Source organism: Anopheles darlingi, chromosome 3 (assembly GCF_943734745.1).
Source record: "Anopheles darlingi chromosome 3, idAnoDarlMG_H_01, whole genome shotgun sequence".
Lineage (NCBI taxonomy): Eukaryota > Metazoa > Arthropoda > Insecta > Diptera > Culicidae > Anopheles > Anopheles darlingi.
In genome coordinates, this window is record NC_064875.1 from 44,823,439 (window position 1) to 44,840,512 (window position 17,074).

A 17,074-nucleotide genomic window follows, 5' to 3' on the forward strand; every position below is an offset into this window, starting at 1 on the left:
TGGCAGCCGCTTCACTACCAGCTGCTTTACATTAATGGAAATATATTACTTTTATTTGAATCATTGCCGTTCAATCCAAATCGTAATGGTTTTGAGATTCATTTCGTCGGAGCAGCATATTACGATTGACATATCCCGCGATCCGGATACGATACCACCCCGTGGCAGGTGAAGTAGCAACAAGCAATTTCCGGAGCATGTTTCGGACGATTGCACTCGCCTGTCTCACGTTAGGTCAATCTGTGCGCAACACGATTGTTGATTGTTTCATCCGCTCTGCGTTAGCGATCCTTCCGGAGAGGTTTCACTCATCGCGCATCGAGTTTGGCGGCCGCATGTGGTCTCTGGTTTGAATGATGTACCATCATTCCTCGGCGTGCGTTGCCGCCGCCAACTGTTGGCTGCATTTGCATCGTTTATTCGATGGCATGTTAGCACGGATGTCTTCCTCTGCACCGAATGCGTCGCGACCGAGTTTGCAAATACCACGTGTTCCAGCGTCGGCTGGACGCTCTGCAAAGACCACACCCGGAAACACAGGAATTCGATAAATAATTTACATTTTTGTCCTCCAGATTTATGTTAGCCGGCACGTTCTGCACAATTCGAGCGATGATGCAAGTGGGAGGAACATGGCATGGCATGGCATGGCATGGATACCACCCCTCAACTCGGCTGAGGTTTCGGTCCGGATGTTACCGATTTGTGAATGCGCATTCGTATGGTTTATTAATGGGGTGTGGGGTGACCATCTCTACCCGGGGCCGCAAATGGGAAACCGATTGACTTGGCACAAACAGGGACATCGGAGAGCATTTGCACCAGGCCGATGACCATGGCTGGCACATGCCGATAGAGTAATCATCCCGGAGTGCTTGCATTGATTTGCACCGGCTGCGTCGAGAGGATGCTGCATTGTACGTGATCCGAAAAACCGGCCCCGGAACCGGAACCGGATTGGCAAACACGCGCCCGGCAACGCGTGTGTCCGGTACGTGCCATCAAGCCATCAACTGCGTAATGGCATAAATGATGAGCTGTGCACGCGGACCTTTCCGTCCGACGGTGGTGCCTGCGGTTTTCTGGTGGGTCGCGCCCTGCTGCGGAGCAATTAATTAGGGTATTAATTGAATTTATTCCCGATAATAGCATTATGTGCAGGTGCCGGACCCTTTTTGTAGTTGGATTTACGACGCCAAATGGATGTTGTGCTCGTTTTCATTCACAGGATAACCATGCGAATTGTCACCAAAAAGGGAGAACACGGACGAGTGATATAAAGCAACCGCAAGAGTTGACGTACGGTTAATTGATAAATTATATCATCAAGGTGAAATGCAAATTTTTACGCTCGTTTTCATTGTTGCGTTCCCGTTGCTCCTCAGCTGCGCTCAGGTTTATCTCGTCGATGGCTCTTTTGTGTGGACGGTGAGTTATGCTCTTTCGCCATTCTTCATTCATTCCATTTTCATTTTTCCCACACCTGCATTGGGGGTGGTGGGTGCAATCGCATTTCGGTCACCGAAAGTACGTAGCTTGCGTGCCAACATATAAACCTTGTGCTGCTTCGGCACACACTTCATTAACGTGCCTTTTTACCATCATATCCTCTTGGACTGTTATACACAGTCGAAGGTGTACGATTGCGCCAGGTAATGAATCACCTCGATAAGTCGAATTAAAACAGTGATAGCAAAAGTGGCCAAAGTACCGGCAAACGGGTGGTAAATCGTACCAGCATCGAAACCAGTCGCAATGAACCAAACAGGTTCGCCAATCATTCTTCTGCAACAGCGCAATTGCCGACATCAATTGTCACATCGTTTCGCCATTCCCGGGGAGCGTTGTAGTTAATCGGTGGAATGTATGAACCGGATCGGGTTCGGTTTGCAATTATTATGCCGCTGAAAATGGGGTACAACAGCACAGCAAAGGGGTGTTCCCTTATCGGTGTTTGACAACATTTTTATGCGGAAAATGATTTTCCATTCGCATAACAGCGCCGGAATGTTTCCAAACGAGTGGAACAAAAAAGTAATTGACATCGTTCGGAGATGACAAACAATGCAACAAAGCGATTTCTCATCGGACGCATATCGGTGGACATTTATGATCTCTTCACGCGAGATGATGCCACGCGGTAGCCATGGATGAGTTTTTAATTGGTTAAACGTTTGGCAATTGATCCTGGGCAAACTACTGGCAGGAGATAGCTCCACCGTAGTGGGGTAAACATGATGGGTGATTTGCATTTATTCCGTCGAAACGTGATTCCGGAACGGACTGGTTTTGCGAGTGCATTAAATAAATAATCGCTCCGCCTCTGGCTCGCGTCGCGGTTTGTGTTTCATATCGTTTCCGCCGTCTGCCTTGGATTTCCACCGATCCGTTGATTGGCTGTTTGCTGGCTTTTCGCCATCAGCCATCAATTCGGTTTGCGGAACTCAGATCAGCGGAACCTGCACGATCAGCAGCGGTTGATGTTGCTTTTCCTGAATAATATACACACGTAAGCACGGCAGTACTTATTGATTTCTGGCCATGCCCCGTGTCCCCGTGTGGTTGAAGTTAATTGCCTGTTGGTCAAACCATTTACCGTCTGCTTCGTGTTTGCTTCTCTCCAATTAATATGGATACTTTTGTGGCGACGGAAAAGAGGATTAACATTGCCCAGTGTGGGTGTGTGTTTCACGAAAAAACTTCATCGTCATCCCATAATCTACTTGCAGAACTGCTACCAACAGAGAGCTTCATTTGTAACAACGGAATGACGGCGAAGTGTATTGGCCATTAAATTGTTGCTCACTTCAAACGTAGTGCTTCGTGCGGGATCAAGATGTGAGACTCACCATGAACCGGGGTTTAAAATTTAAAACCCGCGGACCATAAAGAAATAATTTATCTGAACAATTAATGCCGGTAACTCCCCGGGTGCGACCAACGAAGTGAAAACAGCAACATTAGCCGACATTAAAAGGAAAACTTTATCTCCACGTGACTTGTAGTTCGAACGAATGGGCACCGGTTGGGATCGCATAAGGGTAGGGGGTTCAAAGTCTCATAAAAAAACCGCCACTATTCCATCACTGCTCGTTCCCTGGGATCGTCGCTAATGATCGCGAAGCAGAAAGATAAAAGGATTATACGGTAATCAAATGGGACACCAGCGGCACCGAAACCATCATCATCATCATCATCGGGAGCAATCAAACTCATTAAAAACATACATTACCATAAAGAAAACGTTCAACGCTCGTGCCACGTGGCATGCGTTGGTGGCACTGTCTTAAGTCGTCAACCTTTTGCCAGGGTACGACTTTCGTGGTCGTCTCTTAATCCGATTAAGTATGTCACATTTCATTTGTTGCTCCGTCGCAAACTTCCAACGATGGCTTTGTGACTCTGTGTGTGTGTGTGTGTCGGTTAAAATTATGGATGATTTTTATCGTGCTCATTGCCACCAAGTTTAAGGGCAGGGCACAGGGGCCAATAAAAGGATGATGTTGTTGCTACTGCTGCTGCTGCTGCTTAAGGCGAACACTTGAGGGCAAAGGTAGGGAAGAGGGAAGACCATTTCGCGATCGGAATCACGCGAATTTTCCGCTGCAACAGCTCTCACCTGTGCGCAAGTGCCTGAAACGGAAAGTCCACGGAAACGGAAAGGGGTCCCGGCAGCATCCTATCGCGAGCGAACGAACGAACGACCGAACGCCGATCGAAAGCCACCACCGATGGTACTTGGCACAGTGAAGCAGCGCAAATGGACGACTTTCCATGCACATGCCCACCAGTGGGCGGGGGGAATTTGGAATTGGAATTTTATCTTCCTCGCGAGCTCACAGCTTCGTACGTGAACATTGAAAGCCAATTTTGGGCGAACGAGAAGAGGTAGGAGTAGAAGTTGGAGCGCGCGCGAGTAGCACGTTACGCGCGAGGCCAATAAAGAAGTTTGATTGTTACGTCACGCGCAAGGCATTTGAGAGCTGTGGCGAGGTGGCCAGAGGGTAGAGGAAGCTTTGGTTTCTTCGGGGGTTTTACCCGGCTTCTAGCGTCTTGGAGGTCGATTGCAAATGGTGTTTGGGCCAATTTGTTGGTTCGCCTTAAATAGGTGCAAGGAAGGGGGGGAAGAGGGATCCATCGGTAACCGCAACACACAACAAATACACACTCACACACACGCGCGTAACAGAACTCGGAATCTCGATGAGGTTAACAGGATCAATTAGACGCGAATCGTTCTTCAGGCACGGTCCTGCCCACGTTTGGTCATTGCTGTTCCGGCATTGCCGGTAAAGTATTGCCGGGATGAGGTTCGAATGCGGAAACGTGACTTTGGCATTCGGTTTTCGAGTATCGAGCAGCCTTAGCCCCCGAGAACACTGATTATGGCAAGGAGGACGGAGATTTCAAGATGTTTCTAGTGGGCTTTGCAGGGAGGTTCTAAAGGTTTAACGTTTCCTTCGTCCATAATTGAGAAAAAGTTTGCCAATTAGTGCTTTATAGAAAGTAACTTAGACACATTGTACGATATATTGTACGTTTTTGTTGACTATATTACTTAAATAGTATTTATTAATAGCAATAGCGTAATAAATGTCGATTGCAGCGAGAATTGCTTAGAGCTAATCAAGAGCTCACATTAATCCAGTTTCCTTAAAGTGCAACCTTCTGCGTCTAGTGTCCTTGAACTCAGAATCGATCTTTTCTAGGATCACTGTTAAAAAGATGTCCAACTGACACTGAAACACAAGCGAAAGCAAACAAACTGCGAATGGGGCCCACTTCCTCTCATCGCTAAATTCACCACAAACCAACTGCTCGACGCTTCCGTGGAGGAGTTTCAACTTCGCAAACATAAATAAACATTCGCCATTCGATGTCCGTTCCAGCGCCAGGCCCGGAAAGCGTCCCTTCCAGCCGTTGGTGTTGGCAGTGCTAGTTCCAATCGAAACCATTTGTAGTCGATCGCAACCGAATCAAACGGGGACCGATCGCATTTCGATTTCGATTCGCGCCAATCGTTTGCCACCGCCATAAACCGTCGGCACCGTCGTAGCGCCGGCCATCATGACGTACAGCAAACGGGGGTTGAGATGCTTCTCGGTGTTTCTAAAACAAAACAAAATGATTTAAACTTCCACCACAGCTTCCTCTCGGTCCGTCCGACGAGTCGGCAACAAAGCAGGCGGTGGCGACGGCGACGGCGATTGATGGCATTGACATTGAAATGCTAGAACCACCCAAGAAGGCATACATGTATATATGGTGACCGCCCGGGGAATGGGAGGATTGGCGCATCGAATCAGTGACCGAAATGTTTATTGACCAACGGACGAGCGCGAATCAATCACCGATTTCTCCAGTGACTAATCGGCCTCGACGACGACGAAGTAGACGGCGACTACGATGGCAGAGTCTATCCAGGGCCATTTCCAGGGCCGAAGCGTTCGATTTGCTCGATGCTGATGCTGGCATGATTTGCATTTCGCTTCCACCGTCCCCTCCCCATCCTGGCGGGTGGTTGGCGCCGTTCTGCTTTTGGCGTTTGCGAAATTGTTTGCCAAACATTGGGCCACGATTGACGCAATCGAGTTCCTATGGGCCGCGCCAGAATCGTGAATCTAGAATGACGCGCTGGGCGCGAATCATCGAATCGAATGATTAATGATCGCAATAGATGTAAAAGCGATCGTCGACCGGGGAGCGACTTCGTGATACGGAGGCGAGCGTTCTGCTGGATTGCACAACATTTGCACAAAACCGAAAACAAACAATCCAGGTCAAAACCGATCGCAGAGGAAAGGGAGAGGGGTTTATTAAAGTCCGCACCAGCGGCTTGCCCGTTAGACGAAAGCTGAAAATCATAGATTACGAGTTAGAAGGTGTGCTGGGAGTACAAAGGAGCCTGCAGAAGGGTTGCCACGGTGGCCACATGACAATCCCCCTTCTCGCTTTGTTTGTGCTGCTAAACCCCGGAAACTCGGAGGTTCTGATATTTCATTATCCTGCACCGTACCGGTGGTTCGGCAAACACGACACCAAATCTTCTCGAAGCAGCCGGAGTGTCAAATGTTTAATTATCTTACCCTGCTGGCACCTGGCAACCGTCGCATCGCAACACGGCGACTCGACATTCGGCACCGACGGCCATTGGTTCTAATATTTGCTCGGGGAAAATTCAATTTTCCAACCCCGTACGCCGTACGAAGATGGTGTCCGGTGCACCGATGGCTCTTCAGCTAGCAGCAGCAGCAGCAGCAACAGCAGCCGGTCTTTGGCTTAATGTTGGCCTGCATTGCTGAAGGGCCCTTGATGTCCGGCAGATGCACGCCACGGTCAGTGTGCAAGCGGAAGCGGTTCAACCCGGTAACAATAGACCAACAATAGAAGAGCTCGATGCACTCGAGCGTTGACGTTGGTGTACTTTTAATTAAACAAAACAACCAAAAGCGAACCCCCCCCTGCGTTCGGATGTTCGAAATCAACTTGAAAGCCTTGCGCGCCTTGAATGAATGGCGCATTTCCGGTGCGGCACAACCGGACACCCGAGGATTGTCAAACGCCCATAACCGGCCGCCGGTCGCTACACCGCGCGCTCGCCATAAATTGCGCTAACATTCACGCGGTTTTTAATTGTTTTGAGTTATTTACGAGCACGTATAGGAGCGCGGCCGTTGGTCCCGCATGCCACAGGATGCGTACCAACCGGTGGTCGCGCGCACACACGAGTGGCAGCAATCTGCTTCTGAAATTAATCGACATTTCTATGAATCGAAGTGGAAACATTGGTGATAAAGGCGTTTCGTGGTTGCTGGCGCATATTTCTAGGCTGGCCGTGATGCTGATGCTGTAGAGAGTGCGAGCGGAAAGCGGAAGCTGGCTGGCCGACCGGCCGGCGGTACCACGTCCGTTGCATTTTCGGGGCAATAATCGGTCCGGGTGCGCGTCGGACCGTAAAATGGTTAACACACACAGAGAGTGCGGATCGGGATCCTGTTTTTTGTAGTTTCACTAGATCCAAACCATCATCCTACCATCAGGTGCGCGTGAAGGTACGCGCTGGTGAGTTTTAATTAGGGAAATGCGCCACCGATCGATGGCCGATTATGCAAAGCGTCGAGTTGGGGTGGAAATTTTGTTGGTTGTGCTGTGTTGCGAGAGGATGATAATTTTCGGTAATCCAGCAAATAATGGACGATCGCATTAGAATTGGGCAGGATTGGGAATTTTAACGCCTTCTGTTGGTGTCGCTTGAAGCATTTTTCCATAATCTAAGAAGGATTCATATTGGACTGATTTGGGATACTTCAATCTCGTTCAATTAATGGAGAGCAACTATTCGTTTCGGTCTCCCTTTGATGTTTAGCAATAAATCATATTCATTCTGATAAAAACAATGTGACAAACAATGTGAAAGGAGTTGTTTGCTAAATTCACTTGCACGGAACTTATATGTTTTTTTTTGTTTGATTAATGTTTTTTTAAATCCTACTCAATCGGATCAAACCTGACAAAATTATAAGAGTTTTTAAACTCATGAGTCATACATTACGTTATTCATGGAACTCTTCAACTGCACTTCAATTACCGGGTAAAGTAACCCATTTTTTTAAAACATATCCAAGCAGGGGCTCGTTTATGCTTTGTGTTTAAGCCCGTCGAGTTATTTATTAAATTTAAAATATCTTTATATGTTAAATAACTTAATAACTATCACTTTTTTGACTTGAAAGTTTTAACCAATTAAAAAACAACCAAACTTGTGTAAAGAATTTTCGAGGCTGTTTTTAGAATTTAATAATCCGATACACGAACATCGCTTTCGACATCTCAGATGATCGACTACGATCGCAGCTTTGAATACCACAAAAAGTGCAGTTTTACGGCACGTGTCCCTGGAATTGATATCATGGTTGTATTTTTTTAAATACATGTTCTTTAAAACTATACTTAATACTTATAAAACGTTGCGGTTAGAAATGAAATTTTCGCACAAAATTTATATTTGATTATTTTCGTTAAATTGTTTCATTTTTATTAACAAAAATATTGCAAAAAGAACCATACAGTGGTTTCTATTAACTTAAGCGTTTTGGGGGGTATAGAAACATACATTTAAACATTCTCAAAATTCGTTACGAGTTCTCGAGGACATCAATTGCATGTGCGTTTAATTAAACGGCTCGGCCTCGGTAAATAACAATACAAAAACCATTATAACAATTAATACCAAACCTAAACACCACAACCAACCAACGCAGTTCGTAAACGTATGGTCAGGTGAGAGTCCCACACCACTGCCCTCTGTTTACTGTCGCACCCGGGAACAAATCATTGACACAAACGATATCTAACCTTGCAGGCATCCTCGTTCCTCGGAGAAGTTTAGTCAACAGAAGTTGCTGTTTGAATTTGATTATCACTTTGCCAAGTGCAATCATTTGCCTATCAACTGATTCCCAGTACCACACACACCTCTCAGCTCGCAACCCTTGCAGCGTCGGTGTGGTTGCAGCACATATGGCCGGCCATTCCCGCATCGCGTGTGCCATTCCTGGAAAGGTGGAGCATAACTTCTTCTGGCTAGTGGAAAATGGCCAGCAAACAGAACTGCAAGTTTGCGGCACGAAACTTACTCTGGCGACTCTGGCGACTGGTACGGTGCAATGGCAGTCCGGCCACGTTGACACTTGGTATCAAGAGGAAGGGAGCCACATAAATGATAAATATAAAGTTTTGCTTTCGATCAGCTCCTGTTCCCCACGCCACACTACAAACACTCGTTTTGCTGTGGCGCTTCCGGTTTTGAGCTGGCATTTAACTTTGAACGTTGCGCTCGAGATTGTGCTCCAAGGGGTGAAGATGGGGTTGAAACACATTTTGAAGGCTTCCGCTTGAGTGGTGCAGTATGACAGCGGCAGAGAGTTCAAGTCCCGTATCCGTTTCTTATTTCTTTTCTTCTAATCCTTGTCTTCGATGCCTTCGGGTGAAGGTATCGAGAAGAGATGGAACAAGGTTTTGCAGAAGAGCCGAGGATCGAGTTGATGCAGAGAACCGCGGGAAGTCGGAAGCGGGAGCAGATTAAACAGATGAACAAAGTGGAAGAAAACCAGAAACCTCTTAACACAGCTGCTTTTAAAGTAACAAGTTGGCGCGAATGGGCATCTTGTACGAGAGAGAGAGAGAGCAGCAGCAGCAGCATCGTCACCACCACCATCTTGCGCTCGTTCGTTCTCGTCCTTTTCCTCGTTCTACGCGACGTTTGACGCTCTTATCGTCAATCGACAGTGTTCTACTTCTTTGTTTTTGTCGCCGTCTCTCATTCCCCCTTTTTCATTTGGGGCTTCGAGCTAGCTCGAACGACACATTTTATGAGACGTTTATCATGCAGCGGATGGCACGGGGATGCGGCTTTTATCGCGGTGGTTATCGCGATGTAGAACGGGAGAGAAAGAGAGAGAGAGAAAGAGAGACGAAAGAAGCTGGCGAAAAACTCAAACATTTCAATCACGTCACCAAACCTCCAAGACCGTCCGACGTGTCCTTCGCCTGTCGCCACATAATCCACGTCCTTTTAGGGGCTGCCGGCCTGGCTGGAGGGGATTTCGCTTGTTTTGCGGTTTTAAAGTAGATTCGCTTCCCGTGGGAAGGGGGAGAACCAACGCAGTGCAGGACAGCGGTCGGTGGTCGGTTGAAGTGCGAGAAATAAATAGAGCAAATTAATTTTGATTAATTCATTGCCCTACGATGCGACAACCGACAACAACATAAAGGTCTTGCAAATCCTGGGAGGGAAAATACGGGACACAACATTGTGCTCAACACACCGCCCGACCACAATGGCGGGGAAGTCACTCGCCGGGAAGGAAACTTGGGAAAATTGAATAAGCAATGCGACTATTGACCAACTCGCGGACTGGGTGTTTGTGGTGGTCCTGGTGGTGGTCCTGGCGGTGGTTTAGATGTTTTTGTTTCCTTGCTCCTTGACTCGCATTACAACCGCTTGCGATGGATCCTTCGGGAGTGGACTCGAGCTGGAATAAAGTAAGGAGGTTGATGAGGAAAGCGTTGAGGACAGAACACGGAGGCACTCGTCCCGTTCGGGTATCAAAAAACCTCAGGACACATCATCGGCCACTCCGGTCCCCCCATTCCCGGGTCCACGAACTACTGGATGGAGTGAACTTTTACGCCCCAATCAACGAAACTTTTGACGACTTCTCCGACGCCGGTCGGCTGTGGTCTGCGTCTCTTTCCCTCAGTGTGTGTGTGTGGACGGGGTAGAGGAAGAGGAGGTGCGCATTCGTTCGGCTTCGACTTCGGCGTCCGGCGCAAACTTTTGTGGAATGTTTTGTGTTTTGTTTTCTTTATTAGCTGGTGAAACAGTGCTGATGCCTCCATCTTGAGATTGGTGTTCTGGCTTACCGTTGTTTGCTGCACGGGCGCGTTGTTTGGTCTTTGGCATTCGGTGCGGTGCAGAGAAACGGAAAATCTGTTCCATCGCTGAGACGCTGAGGAGCGTGTGAGAGGGTCCCAGAGAATGTCATAAAAATAGGAAAATGTTCGGAAAACTTTAAACAAGAAGCATAATATGTTCACCGAAACCGGAGGGGGACAGGGCGGCGTGGAGTGGGGTTCGTTTTAATGCAGGAACTCGAATGACGTCAGTGAGTTGTCGTGTGCTGCGAGTACAACCGGTCGAACCGGGAACTCCGATACAGAGCGGCAGTCGGTTCCTGCTGCCAATTTAGTGTCTTTCAATGGTGGACAGAACGGTACGATACGATATTTTATGGTGTCTCTGGGTGTGTGTGTGTGTGTGTGCGCTTCGCTAGCCGATGTCCGCTTCCGAGGCGAAATCGAACGTTGGGGTTTCGCCGATTTGCTGTTCGGGGAAATTGTGGAAAATATGATTTATGGTCCCGTAGATTCGACGTATGTGCGCCATTCTGTTGTGATAATGTGATATCGGGGATCCAATTAACCTTGATTAGTTTTGGAGTGAAACAATGTTGGTTGGTCTGTTCAATACTACTAGGGCAACTGTGAAAATAGATAACGGTACAGGCGTAGATATTAATCATGTGAACAGCTCTTTGTGCTGTACGTCATGTGATTCGTTCCGAGAATTCCGAGATTTGTTGATGTTTTACTTTCAGATTCGATTTATAATGATTGTAGATAAAATGGAATTAAACGGAACTTATTTGAAGTCGTTCTATTTGCAATTGACTTTTTCAATTTCATAAAAGTCTCAACCAACCATGCTCTATCGAACAATATGAAACTATTCTGCAATTCATTTACATAATTGAAGACTGAAAACTATTCCACATCGCGGAGAACCGAACCAGACACTGTAGAATGTCGCACAAAACGTGATTGCGGAAGCATTATGCTCGATCAGCGTTAATCCAATGTAATTCAATTGCTTCGCACGATAGATCCGACTACGTGAGCTTCGCCAAAAACCTCATTCCAGAATATATGCTCAGTCCACAGAAAAAAAAATCCGCTCTCTGCGAAAAAGACTCCATCGTATAGCCCATAAATTATGACACTTGCCAACCTTAGGGCACGGCCCCCGAGCAGGTCGTGCCATCATTACCGTCCGGAAACCCGAACACGGCACACAATCTCAATCGAATCCAGCATCAAGTGGAACAGTAACGGGGGACACAAAAATGGTTTCCAAAATAAAAAAAACCGGCCCCGTTCCCCTTGAGCACCATGTCCTAGCCGCTTGGCACAAGGCACAAGCGACTGCTCAACTGCAATTGGCCACGCGACCGGGACAATGCGGCCCAGCACCGGCCGACCGATCGAAATTTTGCCACGCCGATGGCCGAAGGCAAAATTTTAATTGAAATGTCATTCCAATAAACCACGCGAAAGATGGAGATCATCAGAAAAAATAAAACGAAGAAGCAAAGGGCGTCTGGATTTCCAGCAGCAGCAGCAGCAGCCCTTGCGGCCCTTATGGCTGAGGATTTTCCGATGAAAAACTTTTCCACCTCCGCCCACACCCACACGCATTCGGGATCGGGTGGTGGCCCCTTTTTGTGTTATCATTTCATTTCGAGCAAATTCGGATGTAAATGTCGCGAAATATTCCTCTCGCCGTTTTATGCCTGCCAAGGATTGTGGAAGGGAAGGGGGCAGGGGGGGGGGATAAGGGAGGCAATTTGTATTTGGTGGACCACAGACCACGGTTCTTGGCAGGCGGGTTGGCCCGGTAGTGCCAGAAGAGTGAGAGCGAGAGTGAGACGCATCTGAAGTTATTCCGTCGACCGATGATGCCGCGGCGCTTAAGGCGGCTCTCGTGGTTCGTTTGTGAGACTCCTTACAAAAAGGAAAAGGCAAATCGAGTCATGGAGTCCATGGAGTCGCATCCGAGTGGCGCACGAATGCGCTTAAAAAGCAATGAAGCGATGATCCCGGCCAGATCGGGAGGAGGGTGTCATCGAAATTCAATCGAATAGCACATTCCGTAGGCGCAGGCAGTGTAGAGCTTCGTGGCGAGAAGGTGAGCAGGGCTACTAGGATGCACACTGTTACAGTTTCTGAAAGGACAGCAATCGAAGCACTCCACTCGCAAACCTCTCGCCAGGAGCCAGGAGAAGGCAAAAGCTGCTTCTTGATTCATGTTACGATGTTTTCTGTTCGAGTTTCATTGCCATATCACTCACTTCCACAGCTCCGGGGGGAGCATTGAATGCGGCTGCGGCTGTGGCTGGGGCGTCATCATAAATCAAATGCGTTCGGTGTGGAAGAACCGGAGGCACTGAGATTGTGACGGTTGCGATGGAGAGCCAGACCCCGGAGTGATTGGGGTTTGTAGGGAAGGATTGTAAAGCAACCAAGGCTGGATGGATACACACACACACACACATACGAAGACGGAAGGACCACGGAAGGGCTTATGGATCCGGCGGAATGTGATTGGCGAAAAAGGAGTTGGTGGAGCTGGACTGCCTGCGACCGAAGAAGCAAAAGGATCACCAGTGACAGTCGAGTCCTGGTGTCGAATGTCACTGGCACACGCAAGGACTTGTCCTCTTTCTGTGTGTGTGTGCACGCGCGTGTGTGTTTCCTAGGCAACGTTTATCATCTTGAAGAAGTCTCGAGCCTCTACTACTGCTGCTGCTCCTCGGCTCCTCGGCCTACTATGACGAGCTTGATTATGCGACGTTGTGACGGGCGAGATTGAAATTCATAAATTCACGAAACCTAACCTCAAACCGTCCTTCGGGCCGTTCGCGACGACGACGAGGGGCCAAGAAAGGGAACCCCTCGCCCCGGTCGTCGGTGGGTGGATTTCAGAGAAAACGAAGCAACCCTAAAGGATGTGCCGTGCGATAGTGCATATTTGTCATCTCGACCCCCCTTCCCCCCATCTTTCGCTTACCCCTTTCGCACTGAGGTGACGAGGAACGTTTGAAGAGTGCCAGTACGGGAGTGGAGGGAACGGGGTGGAAAAATATGTTTTAGGATGCATAAAATTGTGCACATATTTCCCTGCTCCACCCTCGCACACACACACACTAGTACACACACATGCGCCACGCGCACCGAAGCATATTTTGTTCCCACATCCGTCGCTCGTCGTCGTCGTCGCCCGATGACATATGCGTGTCATGGCGTGTCATGGTGTGTGGCGTGGAGTGGGGGAGTGGTGAGCATGAAAGATGCCACTGGAAATGGGCGACCCGTCCGTTTTTGGGGAGGTGGGAAATGAGGCAAGCGGAGGTCGAAATGGTCGAGGATGAATAAACAGAACCGTTTTCTCTTAATACGTTTGGCTTCGGGGTACGTTTCGGTTTGCTGCTCTCATCTCTCTCTCACTCTCCCTCTCCTTGAGTCTCGCAGTTCATTGGATCATTGCTTCAAAGACGATAGATCCGATACCAGTTAGCCAGTGTGGTGACATCGAGAAGCAGCAGCAGCAGCAGCAGCAGTATCACACACAAAATGGGAGGAAAACGATATCATTTCCTCGGTACCTATCAAAGTAATTGGCTATTGCTGATGCCGGTGCTGCTTCTGGTGCGGCCTTTCAATCCCTCGTCCTTCGAATCACGGGAGTCTGGGCTTTTGGGTTGCTCCAGCGACGGTGGAAGAGCCACTCCGTGTGTTTTTGTTTTGATATCCGTCTGGGTAGGCGGCTACTGGCTTCCTGCGTCGTTTGTTGTTTCACTTTTTTTTTGTGAAGCCGAAACGAACGATTTCGATTGAGTGGGCTTCCAATATTCCATCCTCCACCGCCCCAAAAACAAAACGCTTCTGACGTACGAAGTTGACTTTCGAAAATGGAATGGAAGAAGGTACACTTAATAACGTTTTGTCCGCTTTGACCGATTTCCCTCATCATCATCATCGTCATCGTTGGTTTGACATACGGCCATTGTGTTTGGCGTAGGATTTGATAATACCAGGGGCTTTCTCATCACACATCATCCAGTTAGCAGAGAACAATGGCAATCGATAGCGCTCGAAGCGCTTTAAGTGGATTAGCACCGGTGGTGTGGTCACATCGACCGCTCTAATTGGGTGGAAGCAACGAATCATCAAATCATGCATCGATCCCCCGGTGGCCTAGAAGCTAGAAGGATAAACCGGACCGGTACCGGAAATTAAGCATCCCAACAAGAGGAGTAAGGAAGAGAGGGACCGGTTCATTGAATATTTGCGGGATTAACTGTCCAATTAACCGGGGACGGGACGGGACAGGTGGGAATGTGCAAAGTCACTCCTTGCCGAAAAAGGGGTTCCAGCTTAAAGCAAGGGATGTTAGCTCGAACTGGACCTCGCTCTTGCGGCCCTTGCCAGGTGCCCGGGAAAGTTGCGCTTTCATCCCAAATGACAAATAATCCACTTTGCGACCCCTCTGCCTCGTCCCGGTAGGAATGCCGCAGGTTTTTTAGGAGTTCCCTGCTCTGTCATGAGGGGATGAGGGATGAAAATGGGGGTTGGGGGATCAACGATGACCGCTTGGGAGATCGGAGAGAACTGTTTATCGAGGGGGTGTGTGTGTGTGAGTGTAAAACCCTCCCTTGCCTTTCTTCGCTCCCTTTCTCTACTCTTCCTTCCGGGTGGGGTCCCATAATACCGTATTCTAATCAGTTCGAGCGCCGGGCATCCCTTCGCGCGCATCGTGCACCCCTCGCCGGCCCGTTGCGGGCTTTGATTGGCCACCGGGGGTTGACCAGCCTAAATAGAGCCGGGAGCCGGCTGCCCGTTGAATAGAACTGGTCCTGGAGCTGAAAGGATCCCCCGTTTCTGACGAGTCCATTCTTCTTCTTCTTTTTCGCCCTTTTCATCCCCCTGCCGGAAGTAGCGCTTTGTGCCAAGCGATGCCAAGGGTCCGGGGGATGGGGGTTGGTGTTTGAAAGTTTTGGAAGAAATGTTAACAAGAGCAGGTCAGAGCTACACACACAGACACACACACACACTCACACTGGAGTGATGATCCTGCACCGGGAGCTCACAAATCCAACCCCTCGGGTCCGGTGCGATCGATAAACGGAAATCCGTTTTCACTTCGTCGAGTGGAATCCTCTTTACGGTTCCGCTTCGACAAACATCCCTACACACACATACGTTGTACGTGGCCCGTGCACACATACACGGGACAGCGAAAAGATCATTTTGGTGCGCGCCAGTGAAAACACACACACACGATGTGTCCGTTGCTGCATGCTCTGGATTTCCTTCTTTTTTTTTGTTTTCTTCCCAAGCATCATCGAGCATGGTCGCTTCGGTCGTCGCCGTCTTTGTCGTCGTCACCGTTGGCGAGATTGGAAGTGAATAATTTGATTTGCTTCGATGGGGAAGAAAACACCACCGGAGCAGCAACATCTGGAGCAGCAGCCGAAGCATCGAAGTTGTCGTTGTCAATGCGGCGACAGCGTTCTACGAGACAGCGTGAAAGACAGCTGGCGGGGAGGTCGTTTCGATTTGATTTTCGGTCCGGTGACCGGGTGGTGGTGTGCTGACGGGGTGTAAAATATGCCGCCGAAGATAATGCCCGACGCCCGGGAAATGGTTTTAAATGGAAACGGTTCTCTAGCACCAGCTAGCGGACCATCGTCGTTTTCGTCGTCGTCGATGGCCGTCCACGGACTGATGGAGGAATTTATTTTTCTATTCTTTTTTTTCCTAAGCCAAAAGCTCGTTCTGTTCGGAAACGACACTAAGGGCTGGGGATGAGGGATGAATCTACCTTCCGCCCTCCTTACCTCAAGGGACAAGGGCATCCCTGCAGTGGGAACTGGCGCTGGGTTTGCTGGTGGGTTCAAAGGTGAGCTGATCCCTTAAATGAGCACTCAAAGCGAGAGAGAGAGAGAGAGAGAGCCAAGGGACAGGACCAGTGCATGAGTTTTTAAATAAATTCATCCCTCGTTTTATAGGAGGAGAAGGACGTGCAGGGGTCGTGGGAATGCTGGGGCTAACTGCTAGAGCTCGGGATCAACCAGAACCAGAACCGGAGCTGCTTGAGCTGTAAAAGCTGCAAACAAAATTCCGACAAAAAAAGGTCCAAAAACAGCGTAGGGCGAACAGCAGGAGTTATGGGTTCTTTTCGACCTCGACCGTGGGTCGTACGTATGGATCGTACCTTCGAAAATCTGAACTTCCACACGGGACAGCAGCGGAGGGTGGTGGTGGTACTGATGGTGGCTGGTTGATGGAATTTAAAGCTAAATTGATGTAGCAATATGATTTGCTGAGTTGAGGACCTCCCTTCGGAGCTTCGAGCAATTCGGTTAATTTCCTTCTCCACCGGCGCAACGAAACGGAAATCCTTTCAAGGATACCGGGATGGTTCTCTTCCCCCCCCCCTCCCTTCCCAGGGGGACAACGAGGCCCGGTGAGCCTGACCGGATCCGATAAATCCCCGGGCTGCAAACTTTAAAGTGCCAGCGAGCTCGCTTTAATAGAAACATTCTCGTTCGCTCTCTCTCTCTCTCTCAATCACAGCACACATTGGCTAAGTATATCGCCATTTTACTGGCTCGACTTGTACAGGCGTCTCTGTCTGACGCGAAAGGTAAGTTGATCAACCAGAGCCTCAGAA

At 48.8% G+C, this 17,074-nt stretch overlaps 1 protein-coding gene across 1 annotated transcript in view; it reads left to right on the forward strand.

Moving 5' to 3' along the window:
* The window catches only part of LOC125954598 (nucleolar GTP-binding protein 1), a 2,454-nt gene extending 2,374 nt beyond the window's left edge, over positions 1-80 (forward strand). The window contains exon 4 of the mRNA XM_049685041.1: positions 1-80. This exon is cut by the window's left edge and continues 193 nt beyond it. The gene's annotated coding sequence lies outside the window, so the exon portion shown is untranslated.
* Positions 81-17,074: the final 16,994 nt, after the last annotated feature.